The sequence below is a fragment of the Papio anubis genome, chromosome 9 (assembly GCF_008728515.1).
Source record: "Papio anubis isolate 15944 chromosome 9, Panubis1.0, whole genome shotgun sequence".
Taxonomy (NCBI): Eukaryota; Metazoa; Chordata; class Mammalia; order Primates; family Cercopithecidae; genus Papio; species Papio anubis.
The window spans coordinates 108,584,899-108,604,578 of NC_044984.1; the positions used below are offsets into that span (position 1 = coordinate 108,584,899).

The following is a 19,680-nucleotide window of genomic DNA, read 5'->3' on the forward strand; positions in this document are numbered from 1 at the left end:
AGGGCCATTATAAAGTAAAATAAGGGTTACTTTTCAATACAAGCCCTGCAATGCCGTGATAGTGGATCTGATAATGAAGATGGCTGCTAAGTAACTAACAGAGGGGTAGCAAACACAGAGTGGATATGCTAGACAAGGGGATGATTCACATTTAGGATGGAGCACAACTGTGTGAAATTTGATCATGCTACTCAAAACAGTGCACAGTTTAAAACATATGAATTATGTCCTGAATATTTTATTTAATATTTTGAGATTGCAGTTGGCCCTGGATAACTGAAACCAAGGAAAATAAAACTGCAGATAAGAGGTAACTACTGTACTTCTTGAAATGCTGTGAAAGAAACTGCTGTTTGCCTCTCACTATCCATTATCTTCCTCTTTAGTAAAGAAATCCGTCAAATTTTAGCTAATAAAGTGGTCTTCTACCTAAAGACATGTTTCCCAGTCTCCTTTGCAGTTGGTTGGGTCATGTGACTAAGTACAGGCCAATGAGATGTAAGAAGACAGAACAAGCCTGAGTGCATGACACCACAGAGCCGCCATTTCAGCCCAGGATGGCTTAGACGTGGACTGATACAGGACAGAGAAACAAACTATCTTGTTTAAGTTACTATCAGTTTGGGTATTTGTATCAGCAGTTGAAACTGTATCCCGATTAATTCAGATGTCAAACTAAGTCATGGGCATTTTGCTTGGAAATAGGAAGGAAAGTTCTCAAGGCATCTGTATGTGGAGAGTGGTGAGGATAGTAAGTAGCAACATCAACTTCCATTTCTGTTTCTTCCATCTTAAAATTCTTAGGCTCAGATTCCTCTCCCTCGTACACTACACTTTGTCCCTCTGTAAAATGCAGTTATCTTCCTGCTGTCAGGGTGGTCTTGGCAGAATAGTTATCAGCATCATGCAGGGGCAGGTATTGTAGCCCCATGATGGACTATAATGGATACCAGCAAGACACAACTTGAGCTCTGAAGTCAGACAACTTGTTTTCGAATCCTGGTTCAGTCACATACTAGCTTTTCAGAGAGATTAGTGCGATCCATTTGATAGTAATTGAAACAATGGTTTGAGAGCCAGAGAAGAAAGTGCTTTCAAATTCTGAAAGCTGGCTAAGTGACACAGATCTGTCTCACGGGAGGAGATGATGGGGTGTGTGAAGAGTCCTTGGGATGGTGGTCAGAGCCATCAACACCTTCCTCACCATTCTATTTATTGACTTGTGCTAGATTCAAGTGAGTAAGGAGGGATGAAATTACTCCAAGACTTGAATCAGCTCTGAAGCCAATTTCTGCCTTTTGTTAAAGGGGAATCCCTGCTCTCTGGATTGGCAATGATTCAAAGCAGATATGCCTGGGGATTAGGGGAATAAAAAAGGGGGAGGTGGTCTCAGCCAGAGTTCTGGAGAGAGTAAACTCAGAGGAGTTTCTGCCACATGAGAAAGAACTTTTAGTGAGTCATCATATATGTTTTGTTGCCAACATTACAGGGAAGGGTTAAATAAAAGGAGACAGTTGAGTCAGGTCCATTGTGGAGCTCAGGGACCGGGGAAGAGTATTGATTTCCTCTGAGTCACTTTGGACTGACCTATTAATTCAGGCTCGCTGAGAAGGTGGAAAACATGCAAGTTGCACTTGGCTGCATTTTTAATGCTCCCTTACTGGGACAATCCAATGTCTTCCAAATGAATGCATGGGGGAGGGGTTCAGAGTAGAGGATATAAAGTGAGAAGTGGTCAGGGTACAGTGAGCTTCTGACAGATGCATCTGTGACATCACTCTGCCATCCCTGGTGACACTGTGGATGTTCACTAAGTGTTGATCAACTCTTAAACTGAATGCTGCTCAAAAGAAAGAAGTTAACAAATCTTAGACATGCTATATATCTCTGGGCTTCAGGCTCTATAACTCAACCTTGAATTTCCCCTCTTTTACCCATAAAGTGAATCTGCAGTCACCATCTTTTAATCTGGCCTGAAACAGTTTTGTTTGTTACCAAGTTTGTTAAAAGTCATGACTTCGAATTTCATTTCTATCACTTGCTAGCAGTGCATTTTTTAGCAAATTACTCAAACATTTCTACACTTTATTTTTTATGCCTAAGATGAAGGTAATTATAACATCACCTTATGATTTTGTTTTTCTTTGTGTTTAAGATTAGATGATATTGCACATAAGTTCTTAGCATAGAGCCTGAATCACAGAAATGTTCAGTATATTTTAACAACTTTATGATAGTGTTATATATATTTTTTCATTGTATAATAAGCAGATTTCAGAGAATTGAGTATAAAGGAGGGGGACAAAATGGAGCTATATTGGAGCAAGCTTTTTATATTTTACCAGAATTGAATTACTATTAATCTGAAGTAGATTATAACAAATTAAGATTACATTATAATCCCAAAACAATCACGAAGAAACTAATTTTTAAAATGTATTAAAAATAACAGAGGAATTAAAAGTTATGCTTAAAATATTTATATAACACAAAAGAAAGTGGTAACAGAAGAACCAACTCATTCTTGTTGTCCTGTCCACACAGGTATCCTGTCAAACAGTGGACTGTTGTCCTTTAAATTATCTGTGCGGCTGACAGATCACATGGCCTAACCAGCTGTGTCATAATCAAATCAGCTGGTCCAATCAGCTATGGTTGAGGAATCACATGATCAAATCAGCTGGTCCAATCAGCTATGGTTGAGGAATCACATGATCAAATTGGCTGGTCCATTAGAAAGACACTACATGGTTCCTTGCCCACTTAGCCTAGATGTGGATGTGGATTATTCCAGCACCTATGAGCTCAGCATCTGAATACATCTGAAGAGGTGGACAGAACCAGCAGCGAGTGTTTCTCCCACCCCAGACAAATGAAAAATAAAGCCATTACAAAGATCTTGCATCAATAAGGGATGATGACACAGTGCTGGAAGTAGAGAAGGGGATCAGGAAATTGGACTCTGTAAGGTTCAGTGAGAAAAAGAAAGCTATACCTCCATCTGAATGTCAGGGCCCCTTGATTATTCCAATAATAAGATGGATCTATCTGGTGGAAGGGATTCCAACCGGGAAGACTCACAGGGTCTGAGATCTAAGACTGCGATTATGATGTAACCTCTGGGTTCAACTTGGAATAGGTCTTGGAAAGTTGGTTGAATGAAATGTTGCATCATCGCCCACCTCTGCCCACTCTGGCCACAGGCAGTAGCCTTGCCCATAACTCCCATTACCTGAGTAACCACATTTTGTGCCATGGAATGCCAACCTCATGACCTCTGTTGATTAAGCCTGGCAGAGGCCCATGCACATGTCTGAGAGTCTGTTATGTCACAGGTGAGGTCACCGAAGTTTGTAACCTGGGCCTTGGGGTAAGGCTTCTAAAACTTTCTTCTTGCCTCTGCCTTAGATATCTACTTCTCTTAATTCTCAACATTTGTCTGTGCCATTTCCTTTGCATAGAACACATTTCCTCCCCTTTATATGGACGACCTCCCCACAACACACACATACACATACATATCCTTCAGTTCTCAAATGAAATATGGTGGCAATTGACTGTAGCACTAAAAAAACTGAGATCCAATCCCAGTCCAGCCTCTTACTCTGGGACTTGGGCAAATTATGTAACCTCACTGAGACTCAGTTTATTCATCTATAAAACGTGAATAATAACATCATTGATAGGTTATTTGGAGAATTATGTTTTAAAAATGTGTAGAATTTGGCATGCTGTGTGGAACAAAGAAAGACCTCTGTAAATTATAACTTTTGAGGACCATGATGACGATGAAGACAGACAAGATGATGATGATGGTGACATGCCACCTCTTACAGGAAGCTTTCTCTGCTTTTGACAAAGATGGGTGCTCTGTGCTCTCCTGGTCCCCCGAACATCCCCCTATCATAACACCACACTGCATTGCCATTACTTACTGACTCATTTCTCTCCATTAATAGTAAATTCTTTGTAGTCAGCAACTGTGTCTTATTCACCATTGCACAGCCTGGGTTTTGACATACACTGGGCATTAGATTATCTACCCAAAGACTTGGCCTCCTGAAGCTTTTCTTGTCTCTCCCATGGACTGTTAAGAAGATGAGCTATGGAATTAGTTACACTTGTGTTTGCATCTAGGATATACCAGATATAGGCTAGGTGACCTGTGTCAAGTTACTTAACCTCTCTGAGTTTCATTCCTCCCACCTATAAAATGAAAGTTAAGAACCGTTCCTGCCCTATGGGATTGTCATGAACATTAAGTGATAGACTGAACGTAAAAAGTTTAGCCCATCCATTCATCAAATATTTATTGAGTACCAACTATGTGAAAGGAGATATTCTAGAAACTGGGGGAACAACACAAGGAAAATTGCTGCCCTCATGGGGGAAGGCTGACCACAAAGAAAGAAAAATCCAAATGAATGCATCATAGGTTAGAAGGAAAAAATATATGGTAAGAGGATAGAGTGGGGGAATGCTAATTTTATAGCACTCAATACATGTTTATCATTCTCACTAATATTCAACCCTGACACACCCACCAGGGAAAACAGAGAAGCAACCAAACCTTGGAACTCAAGAGAGCTTAGATCTAGGGCTCCGTCTCCAGATGTTGGCCGAGGCTGGTTCTGGCTCCCATACCCATGGAGCTGACTCTGCTGCCAAAGTCTCCCCCCTCCTTACTGGGAAAGAGCAAAAGCCCACTTTTCATGACACCTGTAGTAATCCTTGGTGGAATGTATCTGAAAAGATGCAGGAGAAATTCTTAAAATATATTTCCCTCCGACCACAATATATTCCATATGCTTGGAAACTGTTGGGAGGGAGCCTGGTGTGTTGAGTTACCTCTGGTAAATGTTTCTCTCCCACACTGGGGAAATCCTTATCAGGGGGCTCTCCTACCTGACAGCTGGAAGGAATTTAGGAGAAAATGCAAAGTGCTATTGCAAAAGAGGAATCAAAACCGCAAGAGGACTTGAGAGCTTCTCTCAAAGTGAAAGGGTTTAAGGCTTTGGGGGCTGTTTAGCTTGAGGAAAATTCAATTGCTGGGATGGGGCATTAACAGACCCTCCCCCACAAGAACTTGCTGTGCAAGCTTGGGAAGTCCACTGGCCCCCCTTGAGCCTCTGTTTCCCAATTTGTAAAATGATGGTGAGCTTTATGGTTAGAGTTCTATTAACTGCAGAGGATCTATTTATGAATGTATGGCTTTTTCTGTGGGTTCTTCCCACGGAAGGAAATGCCCTCTAAGGAAGTGTGGGTACAGCACTGAGCAGAAGTGAAAGGAAGTAGAAGCCAGTCTCCAACTGAGAAGGAAACTCTTTACATTTGTGACTTTCAACCTTAGCTGCACATTGGAAGCAGCGTTGAGGTCCCCTGTCCAGAGATGGTGATGCCTGGGCATGAGGAAGTTTTAAAACCTCCCCAGGGGATTCTGATACTTACACAGAGGTGAGTTTCCAAGACCAGTCTCATGATCTTGCTAAATCCAATTATTTCCCCTTCCCTTGTGCTACGGAGCTGGCAATTAGATCTCCCTAAGAGGCGCAGGTATATGACGTGCTTTAAAACAGAGGGATCTAAATTCTAGTCCCAGCTCTGCCACTTAATTGCAGAGTAACACATGACAAATTAATGTTTCTGTGCATCAGTTTGTTTATCATCCCCATCAGTAAAATGGGGATGAACATCATAGCACCCACTTCATAGGTTCTGTGGTGATTCATTGAGACATGTATGTAAAGCCTCAGCACATGTTTTGCACATGGTCAGCACACAGTGATGCTGACAATAACTAATGATGATTGACAATGACCCTCTTGGAAATGAGCTCCAGGCGACTTAGAACAGTGATTCTCACACTTAAGCATGCATTGGAATCACCAGAAGGGCTCTTTAAAACACAGACAGATAGACCCCAGCCCCAGAGCTCCTGACTCACGGGTTCTGGGGTGGAGACTGAGAATGTGCATTTCTGATAAGTTTCCGCAGGATGCCAATGCTGCTGGACCAGGAAACCACACTTTAAGTACCACTGTCTTAAAAGGAAAAGAACAATATATCCTTCACACAGTGGAGTTTATCTCCCTCTTCATTAGGTTTCTATCTCTTTGAGCTTCTAAGGACATGAAAGCACATAAGTTAGGAACCTGCATAATAGAAACTGAATTTTATGTCTGGGCAAAGCGTTAGAGATCTATTCTTCTCTTTTATGTTGCACTTGTAAAAATTAAAGCTCAGAGGGGAAGGCATTTGTTCAAGTTCTCACAGCAAGTTAGTAGGAAATCTAGCACAAGAACCAGTTCTGGTCTCCACCTGTTATGGAGCCTGAGAGAGAGAAAGAGACTTTGAGCCCTTCAGGGTTGGTTCATCATGGGCTGTGATCACAGGAGCTGGGGTCTCAGCTCCATAGTCAGCCACTGCCAAACCTGATCCTAGAAAACCCACCCACCTGAAGAGGGGACCTGTGGCTACTTATTAAATGACATACCTATTAAATGGCACACCCTACTGCAAACCTTGTGACTGAAAATTAAAACAGTGAGACTGGTCAAGAGGAAAAGCAGTGAAAGCAACCAGCATGGTACGAATGTGGGGACCCTGCACCCTCATACACTGCTGGAGGGAATGTCAACTGCTAGAACTTTCCTGGGGGACAACATGTATTTCTAAGGGGCATCACCCTTTCTGCCTCAGGCTCTAATGTGGCTTGGTATGGCACTGTTAATGATCTTGTCTTTATTTAAAATTTTGATATTTTATTTGTTATGGATGTTTATATGAGTTTTGATTTTTTAAAAATAGCTCATTAAAATATTAGTCATCTTGATTATTCACATTTTTGGTACCCCCACAGATTTTGTGCCCTGGGCAAGCACCTTCCTCCCTCCACCCTCATCCTAGCCTTGTGAAACATAACCTTGGCCATCTCACATTGTGGAACATTTCAGGGGACTGTGCTTATGTGGAGCACACATTGTGAAATCTGTATTATCATTACATGTGCTTAAAATAAGCAAAGTGCCATGGGTTTGGTTTTATTTTTCAAATATCAGAAAGGAAAGAAGAGAGGAAATGAATAAACTTCTTTTTAATTTGGAGTTTTTAAGAAATATTTGTGACTATATAACATTTCAAATGGAGTCCTAAGACTATATTAGATTAAAATATATCTATTAAGATATATTAAAATGTATTAAGATACATCTACTACGATATAGATATCAGATACTTCTCAGTTATCTGAAGCCGACACAATGCTGTGTGATCAAGCGCCGCAAAGCCTTAGTGGCCTATTGAATGCCCATTGCTCATGTGTCTGGGGTGGGCAGCCTAGTGACTCTGTTAATCTTGGCTGGGATTGATCACATGACTGGGGGTGGCTGGCTGTTGGCTGGGCAATTGGGAGGGCTTGGTTCTGCTCCACCTGTTTCTCACCCTCCAGGAGGCTAGCCTGGGCATGTCCTCACAGTGATGGCAGAAGGGGAGAGAGAGAGAGAGAAAGAGAGGAAACATACAAGGCCTTTTGCTGTCGAGGCTCAGTACTGACATGCTGTCACTGCAGGCTGAAGCAGATCATATGGCCAGCCCGGCTTCAGGGCTGAGGAAATAGACTCTGCCTTGTTGGTGAGGGCATCTTCAAAGTCACTTGGCAAAGGGAATGAAAACCGGGCAGCATGAAGAGGGGAAGCTGTTAATGTGCGTTATCACAGATAACAAGGTGGTTTCACGTAGATTGTGCCACAAAACTCCCAAAGCAGCTGTCCAAGAATTAACTATTAGTTATTAACTGTTAATATTATTAACTAATATAATTAACTAATATTATAATAGATGACTCTTAATACCCCTCACCTCATCAAGGATATGTAAGGGTCAGAAAAGAAGGACTAAGGAGAATATATTTATTTTTAGAGATTTATCCTAGAAGTTTTACCTCCCTAAGGAACAGGGTGGAGATAATATTTTTTACTCCAGGACAAGAAAAGGGAACTTTAAGAAAACTACCCAGAGAATTTCATATAAGACCCCACAGTACGGGAGAAACCGTGAACTTGTTTCTGGCTCCCATATGAGAAACAGGGGACGAAAAAATAGATGGGTTATCTGCTCAGCTGAAACAGAAGTGGTTGCCTTAGGAAATATCTTCACTTGCAGGCTTTGTTGGAGCCAAGGATTGTGAGTGTATGCTGTGAACCCACTGTGGACTATGTTGAGAGAGAGCTGTTGGCTGGTGTGGGTCACCTGTAGTCAACAGGCACACATGGAAGGGTGTGCAGGACCCAGCAGAGAGCAGCCAAAGTATTGCATAATTCCTGGAGGCTCCTGAAGGCTTAAACAATGAGCTAGGGTGGTGCTCTTTGAGCAGAAGTCAAAAGAGAAGCAGGTGAAGGGTCGCCAGTGATGGGACAACTCCAAGGAACTTACATAAGTGCCCATGAGAGGACAAGTCAGTGCAGAGAGCTTAGAACCATCCTCAGACAGTACCAGTCATCTTCAGACAGTACCGGTCAAGCAAGAACTTCCGTACTCCTTTCCTTTCTCCTCCCTGCCTGGCCCCCACCTGCTCAAACCCAGAAGCCAAAGTTAGCTAGTTAGGGCCGAAACATGGAGAAACAAGAGAAAGGCTAGTTGGCAGGTCCTACCTGGGAGAGAGAGAGAGAGAAAAAAGATTATTTAATTTTAAAGCCAGTTTGAAAGAGGAGAATGATAGACATGGAAAACTCCAACATATATGATAGCGGAAAGAGGATGAGGGCTAAAATTTTGGGTACAATGTTCACTATTGAAGTGATGGGTATGCTAAAAGCTTAGACTTCACTGCTATGCAATATATCCATGTAAGAAAATTGCACTTGTACTTCTTAAATCTAAATAAAAATTTTTAAAAATCCAGTTTGAAGTTTGAAAATTAGATGGGACTGTGCATCCTAAGTTCTGTAATGAGATGGTGTCTGGTGACTTAAAGTGACCAGAAGATCTTTTATTATTAAGGAAAAGGTAGGAAGAGCATGAAACTGCATGGACTTTCACCTAGGGACAGTGGGAGAACTCCTCCCCCACCCACCCACGCACACATACATGCTCTGAATACATTTTACAGAGTAATGGGAAACAAAAATAAAATTGTTTTATGACCACCCCTTCATCCATGCCTTGTCTGATATCCCAGTTACACTCAAAGTGAAGCAAAATTTTTACCATCGCCTCACTACATATATGGCAGTGAAGAAGCTGAGGCTTCTCTGATCTTGCTTCTTTGCATCGTAGGTTCTGAAATATTCCCTGAATCACACTTTCTGCTCCCTCCAGTGATTTCAGAAAGAACCTAGTGTGAGGAGGAGATGGGATGAAAAGGAAATAAAAGAAGATGTCATTCAAAGATGCATACAGTTGAGATCAACCCTCCTGGGGCTCAGGGTGGTTCATGGATAATCCAATCAAGGAGAGGCAAATGGTTAAGGGGAAAACAAACAACAAACAAACAAAAACAGGTTTTATAGACCGAGGTTTGTTTTCCCGTATGTATGGGAAATGGTAATATCTTCATAATAGAATATCTTCTTAATGTAGTAGTTAGAATTAAAGAGAGATGTGTATATTAAGCTTCTGTGCATAGTAGGTGCTTAATTAATATTTCTTTTTACGCACTCTGATTTCAGTCCTAAATATCTTGAGGCCGGAGTCTGAGCATGGGGGAGTCAGATCTTTTAGGATTCATGTAGGGGTAAAGAATTGCTCTTTCCCGAGCCAGAATGCCAATTCATGTGACTTTTTCTCCCATTTACAGTGATTCCCTCAGCTTTTGAAATAATAGGAGAAACACATGGAACTTATATGGAGTTCATACTTCCTCTAAGGAAAAAAAAAATCTGTGGCTTTTGTTTTACAATGTCTCATTATTTCATTAGCATTTGAAACTGAAATAGGAATAAATCAACATTCATGAAGGTGTTTGATCCCCCGTTCTTGGATGTTAAACAGAGAATGACCTGGGCTGTGAAATCTACAGCTGTGCACACAATTCTCTACAATGCATGTACTTAAGTGCCATACGGTTCTTAAAGGATAATTAATCATCGCTACCCATCATCAACCCTACAGAAAGCAACTAGTTTCTTGCATGTGCCATGTTCTCTCCCACCATTGGGCCCTAATGTAGGCTGTTCACTGTGCCTAAGGCACCTGTCCACCCCAAACTCCACTGTCATCCTCTCAGCTTTCAAGTAAGTCAGCTCAATTGTCCCCGCTTCTCAGAAGTTTCCCAGGACCCCTCAGATTAGGTTAAAACCATTATATGCTCCCATAACATCCAGGACATCCTCCAAAACACTTTGTATCCATGACATCATTAAATTGTTCATTCTTTACTCACTTTTAATCTCCATAACAACAGGAACTCTGTTTGTGCATTTATGTATCCCAGCATGTGACAAAGTGTTTGTCACAAATTGTTGCTTAAGTAGCATATATTTCCAGTCCCACCTGTATGAACTTACTCTAGTAAAAATTAAACCCCAAGGGAAGAGCCTTGGTGGCTCCAGACCTCTAAGAAAAAGTTTCTAAAAATGAGCAGAGAGGGAATATATTTTTTACAAGAATGTTTTGACGGGTACCTCTTAAGTTTGCATTTCCCAAAATGTTCGTTGCTCCCTTGCCTGAATAAACTTTCACTGATTCCCTGATTCCCACTCTAATACCCAAACCAGGGAAAGATCATAATTCACAGGAGTGATATTTGCAGATTAAAATAAAAACAGCCACATTTCTGCAAGTAACATTGACATTTGGCAAAATGTCTCCGCCAGAAAAATATGTGAATGTCGGATGCATTGCAGGACACGGCCAAATTCCTTTTATTCTCCCAGAAATATAACAGGGTAGTGCACATTCTGGTTTGGATATATTCCCGCTTTCTGGAGTAGGGGAAAATACAATAAAACCTGGACGATGATCTCATGGAATCCTCAGTTTGTCAAGATACATCTCTTCTAAGTAGCTTTTTTTCAAAGCTTGAGATGCTTCCAAAATATTTATAAAAAGCAGCAGGGCTCTTAAAAGTTAGGAGACAATCACAGACCTCCAAGAAAAAGAAGAAAGCATGATTGCTTTGCAACCTCCAACAAGGAAGGGATGAGGGAGGACAAGCAGGCATGAGCCATGGAGGAAAACTGGGGAGCTCAGCACACACTTAATGCCTGGCACATCACACTTTTCCTTTGGAATCACATTCTGTGGGAGTGAACATTTGCTTTCGAACCTTATTAACCTAGCAGGTAATTAAGTCTGAAGCGTGAGCATTGACAGAAGATATTTGACACTTAGGCAGCGCATAAACCATTTTCTTGTCTAACTCGTTTTCTTTTTTCTTCGTTATTACATATGTTCAAGAGAATACATTTTTCGCCATGAAGAAGAAAATTTTAAAATATTATCTATTATCTTATGACCACGAAATAACTTCTTCTAATATTTTAAGAGATGTCTTCTCTCTAGCCTCTGAATGTGTGTCTACACACACACACACACACACACACACACTCTTATGCTTTTTTTTACACAAACTAGATACTGCTGTGTGTACTGTTTTTACCAACTGCTTTGTTTTATTCTTAAAAAAAAAATCAATAGACAGGACTATGTTCTGAATCTGCCTTTTACACCTTGTGTAAATTTGAAGGCATCACCACTTAAATAATCTGAGCTTCACTTTTCTCATCTGTAAATTAAAGCTCACAGTGGTACCTGCCTCATAAAGTGATTTGAGGACAAACATCATACCAGGCAAAGGCTTAGCACACAGAGAGCCCTGTGTGTGTGTACATGTGTGCTCCCATATAATTAAGTAGTCTTCTTCCACATCATTAAAAATTTCAACATCAAATTCCATTATATAGACAGTTGAATTAACCATCTTCTTTGTCAGGCATAGGTTCATTTAAAACATTTTCAAAGTTTGTTGACGTATTCATCCTCATTTTATTCTTATATTTCTATGGAATTGGTACTAGTCATGTGGATAAGAATAGCTAATATTCCACTCTAGGGATTGACAACTGCTTTCTGTAAAGGACCAGATGGTAGATATTTTTGGGTTTTTGGGCCATACTGGCTCTGTCCCAACTACTCAGCTCTGCCAAGGTCATGTGAAGTCAGCCATAGACAATACATAAACAAATGTGTATGGCTGCATTCCAGTAAGGCTTTATTTACAAAAACAGGTGGCAGGCACATTTGGCCCAAGAGCCATTAAGTTTGCTCGTCTCTGTATACTGAGTGTCAGACAATGTTCTAAAGGAGTCACCTGGTGTATTAATCCGTTTTGTGTTGCTATAATGGAATACCTGAGACTAGGTAATTTACAAAGAAAAGAAGTTTGCTTGGCTCACCGTTCTGCAGACTGTACAGGAAGCATCTGCTTCTGGTGGGGGGCTCAGGGGGATTCCAATCATGGCAGAAGGCAAAGTAGGAGCCAGCATGGTGAGAGATGGAGCAACAGGAGCTGGGGAGGGGTCCCAGACTCTTTTTAACAATCAGATCCTAAACACCTTCCACTGGGCCCACCTCCAACACTGGAGGTGACATTTCAACAAGAGATTTGGAGGGAACACACAGCCAAACCGTATCACTTGGGTAATCTTATTTATTCTCACAGCAACCCTAGAGTAGTAGTAGGTATGAGTATTCTTCCCGTTTTACAGGTAGAAATGAGAAGTAAAATGCCACCTGTTTTCCAGAACAGCAAAGCAAATAAACAGTTGGGTTAGAGCTCACACTCAAACTCCCAGCTCCCAACTCCTGCCTTTTCCTTTTTTACTGCCTTTTCTTTTTTTTACTCCACTCTCTGCCTCTCAAACCCTTTCTCCAAATGAAATCCCAGCATCGATTCTTCAGCAGCCTCAAACAACCTGCTCACATTCTTGGTTTATGAGGACAGCAGCTGCAACAGGCAAGCCCTTTGACACTCCCTTTCTGGGGTTACTTTGCACATGGTTTAGCAGTGTCTTTGGGAAGGGTGGCTGCGGCCATCACAAGCCCTGTTTCTACATTTTTAGTCTTGTCATTATCCATTCCAGCAGTAAATTCCAGGTATGATCCTGCCCCAGACTCAACTCTGTTAACATTTTTTGCTTTTCTGTGAGGCTCTGGTCTTAGAGATCAAAGTTAGAGGCACAGTCTCTGGGGATCCAGAAGAGAACTTCCAGAAAGAGTCATTTGCTTCTAGTAGGAACGTGCAGTGACCCCAACTCACACATGCACCTTTTTGCTCTGACAGCCACTGAACGCTTTTCTGCAGCAGAGCAGAATGCCCCCATGCCTTCTTAATTTATTGCCCAAAGAGGCAGGGTTAGAATGTTGGGGAGGATTTCTTGCATGTAGCTGATCTGAGATTTTCAAAGTTCCAAGAAGGGGTCAAGCGGCAGCTACAGGACACTTTCCAAAATGCAACAACCCATGTGTTCCTGTCCTGGAAGCAAAAGAGGCACTATCAGATGGCTGCTTCTCTCTCACCAGTTTGTCTAACTGATGACTGGAAGAGACTTCAAGGTGTAGATGTCACAATTAAATCCTGTCCAAATAAGGAAACTCGTCGGGGAACAATAGGTCTAACTCTTAGTCTTATCACTACTCAATTTGCTGGCCTTTTAAAAGTCAAGCATAAATCTTTGGGCCAAGCATCTATGTAGGACTTTCACATTTTTTTCCCCTCTTAGGTTTATATATTGGTCAACGTCTTTAATTTTGTTATGTGTTACTACCAAAATACCTATAGGAATGTTAACAGTCTGAACCAAATGGTATTCTGAAACTCATGTAATGTTTTGCAAAAAAAAAAGAAAAAAAAGAGCAAAGATGCAAAGAATGTTTTGTGGTCAAACGAGTTGGAGAAATTCTGGATCGTCTAGCCTTTACCCTTCCTGGAAACTCACAAACCACATTAGCATATTAAAGGCTCTGAGGAGTCCTGCAGAAAAAGATCCTGTTACCCTTTGTTTAGCCCAGCATTTTCCATGGAATATGCACATGGCAAATATCAGCGTTCCACAAAACCAGTTCAGTAAAACTCACTTTAGGAGATTTCATTGTAGAGTAATGGTCTCTTTGATTTGTAAAAAGAATCAGCCATCAGCAAGTCTATCATCAGAATGGACTTGCTCATCTCCATTCTGGAGAGAATGGAGGAGAGAAATTCTCTCACTGGTCCAGTTTCCATCCTTGGTTGGCACTATCAATTCCTGGGGGCTCACATTTGTGGGAAGCCTGGCAAGAAGTTGGGGGCCCATCATGGTCAAGCAATGGAACAAGACCAACTGAGTCAGAGTAGAGAGTTTCTTCAGTTTCAGTTTGAGCCAAAACCTGATTTATCTGGGATCATGTTTGGGTCATTTTTTTCCCTGCAACCTCAAGTATCTAGAATCAAGCCAAAAACACAGAAGTTGGTCAGTTAGTCATACTGATAAGTATGTTGCAAACTCTTCCCAGAATCTAGAGAAAGAGGAAACTCAAAGACCTTTTCTTGCATTGTTTACTGTTGAATTCCAGTGCCTCTCACAAAAGATACACTGGACAAATACTTATTGAAGGAAAAGATGTTCTCCCCAGTGTCAGTGTACCTGTCTTGGCAGAAGGGACTTTGTAGTGCAGAGAAGACAGATGTCAAACATTAAGAAAAGGCATGGAAATTCAATACACTACAGACTGGGGCCAGTCAACATTGGGATAAGTTGTTCTCCACCACCAGCCACTGGGGACCCCAAAAGATAGAATTCGGGATAAGAACTGGTATTTGCAACGAGGCATCAAGAAAAGCACAACTGTTTACAAAGGCGGGAAATATGCCACACAATTTAGAAAGTTTGCCTTTAAAAAGTTTGTCATCTAAGCAAAGAATGGCTTTCTCAGAATTTCCACCTGTGAGGGAGATGAAGTTGCATTGGCTGAACACTTTCTATGCATCAGACAAGTTGCCTCTAGCACACATCATATCATTCAAAACTCTCAGTGAGACTCTGATGAGGAATTGTTTTGCCAGAGGTACAGTTAAGGAGCTGACACTCAGGGAAATTCACCTGCCCAAGCCACCCCGCTGGGAAAGCACAAAGCCAGAGTTTAAGTTTTCATCTGTCTGACTCCTGTTAAAGCAAATTAAATATGGCCTGAGAAGGACTCTGTACTTCTATATTTGAGTCCTGTGGACAACCTAACTTAATAGGTAGACAAGATTGAAAACCTAACTTAGGAGTATGCACCTGTAACAACAGCTGAGTCTTGGCCAATCCCAGCAGCCATACATCAACCACTCATACACTGCTGTGTTCAAACTGTGTTTAAATAAGGCAAATGCTGAGCTGTAACCAATCCAGTTGTTTCTGTTTGGGTGAGGGAGAAAGGACAAGATGGAGGAAGGTGAACAAGAAGGCACAATCCATGCTGCTTCTGGGTTCTTCCTCACCAACTTTCCCGCGTGGGAAAATGCAGCTCGCGCCTGGGAAGATGCAGATCAACCGAGCATGTGCCAGGTGACATCAATCCGTAGAGATCGAAACTTACCTGGCCACACCTATGGAGATGCCCCTATCACGCCCTTATCCCACCCACTGCCCTCCCGCTTCCAGTACCAATGCATAAAAGTCCGCCACCAGCAGGAGCCGCTGTGACTTCTTCGGCCCCTCCTACTTGTGGACCGCAGAACCTCACCTGAGAGCACCGACGCAACTTCCCTGGCTCCCATACCTGAGGACCAGAGAACCTCGCCTGAGAATGTGTGCATATTTGCAATAAAAGGCTGCCGCTTTTCTAGGTACTTTGGCCTCATTGTTAATTATTTAGCTCTCCTAAATTAAATTAAGACAGTTTCTGTACTTCACTCTGATTTCTCTACATCGCTTTCCTTTTTTTGTCTATAAATCTTATTCCAACACGAGTCTCTCTGAGTCTGCTGTGATTGTAAGAGCTGCCCGATTCACCAATAGTTCATTGTTCAATTAAACTCCTTTAAATTTAATTCAGCTGAAATTTTTATTTTAGCACTCCAAACTTGATTTTTTATTACCCCATGTTGCCCTTGGCCTAAACATTTCAAATTATAAAAAGATATCTTGATAACAAGTAAAGGCTTACAGAGTATTAGTTATCCATTGCTTCATAACAAATAATTCCACAATTTAAAACACAAACATCTATTATGTCACAGTTTCTGTGGCTCAGGAATTTGAGCACAGTTTGGTTCTGGTTCAGGGTCAGGGCTGTGGTCTTCTCAAGGTTCAGAAAGGGGAGGATCTACTCCCAAGGTCACTTACGTGGCTGTTGGTGGGTGTCAGTCCTCTCTGGCAGTTAGCTAGAGACATCACTTTTTTACTATATGGGCCTCATCATTGGGCAGCCCATGACATGGCAGCTGGCTTCTCCCAGAGTAAACAAGGAAGAGTGCAGGAGGAAGAACGTACAAGACAGAAACCAGCATTTGTGTAACCTAATCTCAAATGTGACAGTGTCATGTCTGCCATATTGTATTCACTAGAAAAGGTCACTAAATCTGACCCATACTCAAAGTCAAGAAGACCAGGAAGTGGGAATTATTGGGAGGTCATCTTAAATACTGGCTATCACATAGAGGAAACTAATTTGAAGCTAAAATTAGTCCAAAAGATTAGGATCAGAAATAAACTGAATATCCAATCATAAGAAATGGAAGTTTATCCATAGGCTAAGTCTGCAACAATTGAAGCCCTGTCTTCTAGTATTTTTGAGTGATCAGGAGAAGGGCTCAGGATAAACCAAAAAAGAAAATTCTTGGAGGTGGAGATATGAGGGGAGAAGTGAGAATCTGGAAGAGAAAACATCAAAATATTTATTAATGGCAATTTATATTTTCTTTGTAATTTTCTTGATGTTTCCAAATTATTACAATGACAATACACTACTTGAATAACAACAAAAAACAAAACTCTAATTAATTTTTTAAACAACTAAGGTGAAAAAACCTGACCTTTCTTGAGTTCCACATAGAATGAAATACAGAGATAAATAGTAACTTAACTTAAAAGTAATTTGAATGCAATTCTCTCACCAATGCCAGCTGAAGAAGCACATTTTTTGCATTGGAGGAAAAGACACAGGATGACGTCTTCAAGCCTATGGATGAACTTGAACTGTTTTTACATTTCCTATGATTGGATATGCAGTTTATTTCTAATCCTATCCACAGGATAAATACAGAGGTACAATTAATAGCCTCTGCTATATAGTGGCTCACACTAAGGGAGGAGACCACCCCTCATATTGTCTTATGCCCAATTTCTGCCTCCAAAGAAAGAAGAAGTAAAAACTAAAAGGCAGAAATGAAATCCACAGGCAGACAGCCCAGTGCCGCACCCTGGGCCTGGTTAAAGATCGACCCCTGATCTAACCGGTTATGTTATCTATAGATTCCAGACATTGTATGGAAAAGCATTGTGAAAATCCCTGTCCTGTTCTGTTCTGATTACCAGTGCATGCAGCCCCCAGTCATGTACCCTCTGCTTGCTCAATCGATCATGACCCTCTCACACAGACCCCCTTAGAGCTGTGAGCCCTTAAAAGGGACAGGAATTGCTCACTTGGGGAGCTCGGCTGTTGGAGACGTGAGTCTTGCCGAAGCTCCAGGCCGAATAAAGCCCTTCCTTCTTTAACTCAGTGTCTGAGGGGTTTTGTCTGCAGCTTGTCCTGCTACAAAACCTGTAATCTCAACACTTTGGGAGGCCAAGGCAGGAGGATCATTTGAACCCAGGAGTTCAAGTGATGAAACCAGTCTAGGCAGCATACAGAGGCCCCGTCTCTACAAAAAATTTTAAAATTAACCAGGTATGGTCCTATGTCCCTGTAGTCCTAGCTACTCAGGAGGCTGAAGGAGGAGGATTATTTGAGCCAGAGAGGTTGAGGCTGCAGTGAGCTATGATTTTGATACTGCAGTCCAGCCTGGGTGACAGAGTAAGACCCTGTCTCTTAAAAAAAAGAAAAGAAGAAGAAAAAGTCTCCACTCTGGGACCAACAAATTATATCTGCTCTCCCCTCTGAGTACCAACCACCCTATTCCCTCTGAGTGTTAAACGCCAGTAGGATTTTAAAGTCTTGCACTCACAAAGCTCCTCTGTTCTCCATCCACATCTGTCCCACCCATGCTCTCCGATGAGCTAGCAAGATGGGTGATATGGACAGAAAGGTGTATCTTTCCTTGCACAGAGAAGAGAATCATTAAGTCTGAGATCCCATGATTTCCATCATCTAGCAATTAAAGGCATTTTAATCACTCATTTCATATGTTACTATACACCTCCAGGAGGCCATAAAAACTGATCGTCTTAAAACGGACAGTGAGTGTGAGCCACAGTGGCCGATATCATGATAGCACCTTCAGAAGGGCTTCTGAAGCAATGACCTCAACTTGAGATCTCTTTCTGGAGACATCTTTGGAGGGAATCAACTAGTAACTAAATAGTAATGACTAAAGTGCCTACTATGTGTCTATCACTGAGGGGGAGTTTTGAGAGAAAGGTAAGCAGTGGCAAATGTGTCCCAACCCACAAGGAGCTCACACTTGGCCAGAGGCCATGAGTTGGCTGGATGTTAACAAGACATGATGGGCAGGCAGACAGACAGATACACACATGCAACAAGCATACATCATTCATTTAGAATGCTAGAAGCCAGGTGCAGTGACTCTTGCCTGTAACCCCAACACTTTGGGAGGCTGAGGCAGGTGGATCACTTGAGTTCAGGAGTTCAAGGCCAGCCTGGCCAACATGGCAAAACCCCATCTCTACAAAATATGCAAAAATTGGCTGGGCATGGTGGTGCATGCCTGTGGTCCCAGCTACTTGAGAGGCTGAGGTGGGAGAATCACTGAAGCCTGGGGAGGTCAAGGCTGCAGTGAGCCGAGATTGCGCCACTGCATTCCAGCCTGGGCAACAGAGAAACATCCTATCTCAAAAAAAGATTCCCAAATTAAAACAACAAGAAAATTTGCAATAATTTGTTTTAAAGACAGTATCAAAGAAACTGTGACATTGTGGAGATTATGTCACAATTTGTTTCCTGTTAGTGTGTAAAATGATACAACCTTTCTGTAAAGTGACTTGGCAATGAGCTTCAATAGTTTTACAACTATTCATTTTAGACTTTCATAGGAAAAAATAGCAGCAGCAAGCACTGCCAAGTGTTCACAGTGACTGTCTACTGGTAGGAGAATTACAAATGGAATTTTGGTTTCAACTTTACTTTTTTGTATTTACCAAATTTAATCCACAGAAAATGATTTTCTTTTACAATCTGGGGAAAAAAACTATAAATGTTTGGCTAGACAGAGAAATAGCTATGCTTATAGCCATTCACTTCTGGACCCATTCTAAGGAAATTATCTGGAGTATAAAGACAATTTTACGCACAAATATGCTCATCGCTGGGCCATTTATATTATCAGAAAATGTAAACCTGATATGTATCATTGCAATGGAGAATTATGCATTCATTCAAAAAGACAATGTCAGGAACTTTTTAATGACATGGAAACGTCTATGGTATAATGCTAAGTCAAAAAATCAAGGTACAGAATTACACAGAATTAAGTGGAAAAAATGTGTCCATGTAGAAAAAAAAAAAAAAGAAGGCAATACTGAAGAGTATTCATTGAAGTTATCT

The 19,680-nt window shown here is 41.4% G+C and overlaps 2 long non-coding RNA genes across 2 annotated transcripts; one reads left to right on the top strand and one right to left on the bottom strand.

The window, feature by feature from the left end:
* Positions 1 to 222: 222 nt before the first annotated feature.
* Positions 223 to 11,326, bottom strand: LOC110740764. The gene is made up of 2 exons (XR_002515868.2): positions 2,996 to 11,326; positions 223 to 1,840 (listed from the first exon to the last, which is right to left on the bottom strand). It is a non-coding gene; the product is annotated as an uncharacterized LOC110740764 (long non-coding RNA).
* LOC103876079 lies at positions 668 to 2,897 on the top strand. Its single transcript, XR_635159.2, has 2 exons — positions 668 to 751; positions 2,545 to 2,897. It is a non-coding gene; the product is annotated as an uncharacterized LOC103876079 (long non-coding RNA).
* Positions 11,327 to 19,680: the final 8,354 nt, after the last annotated feature.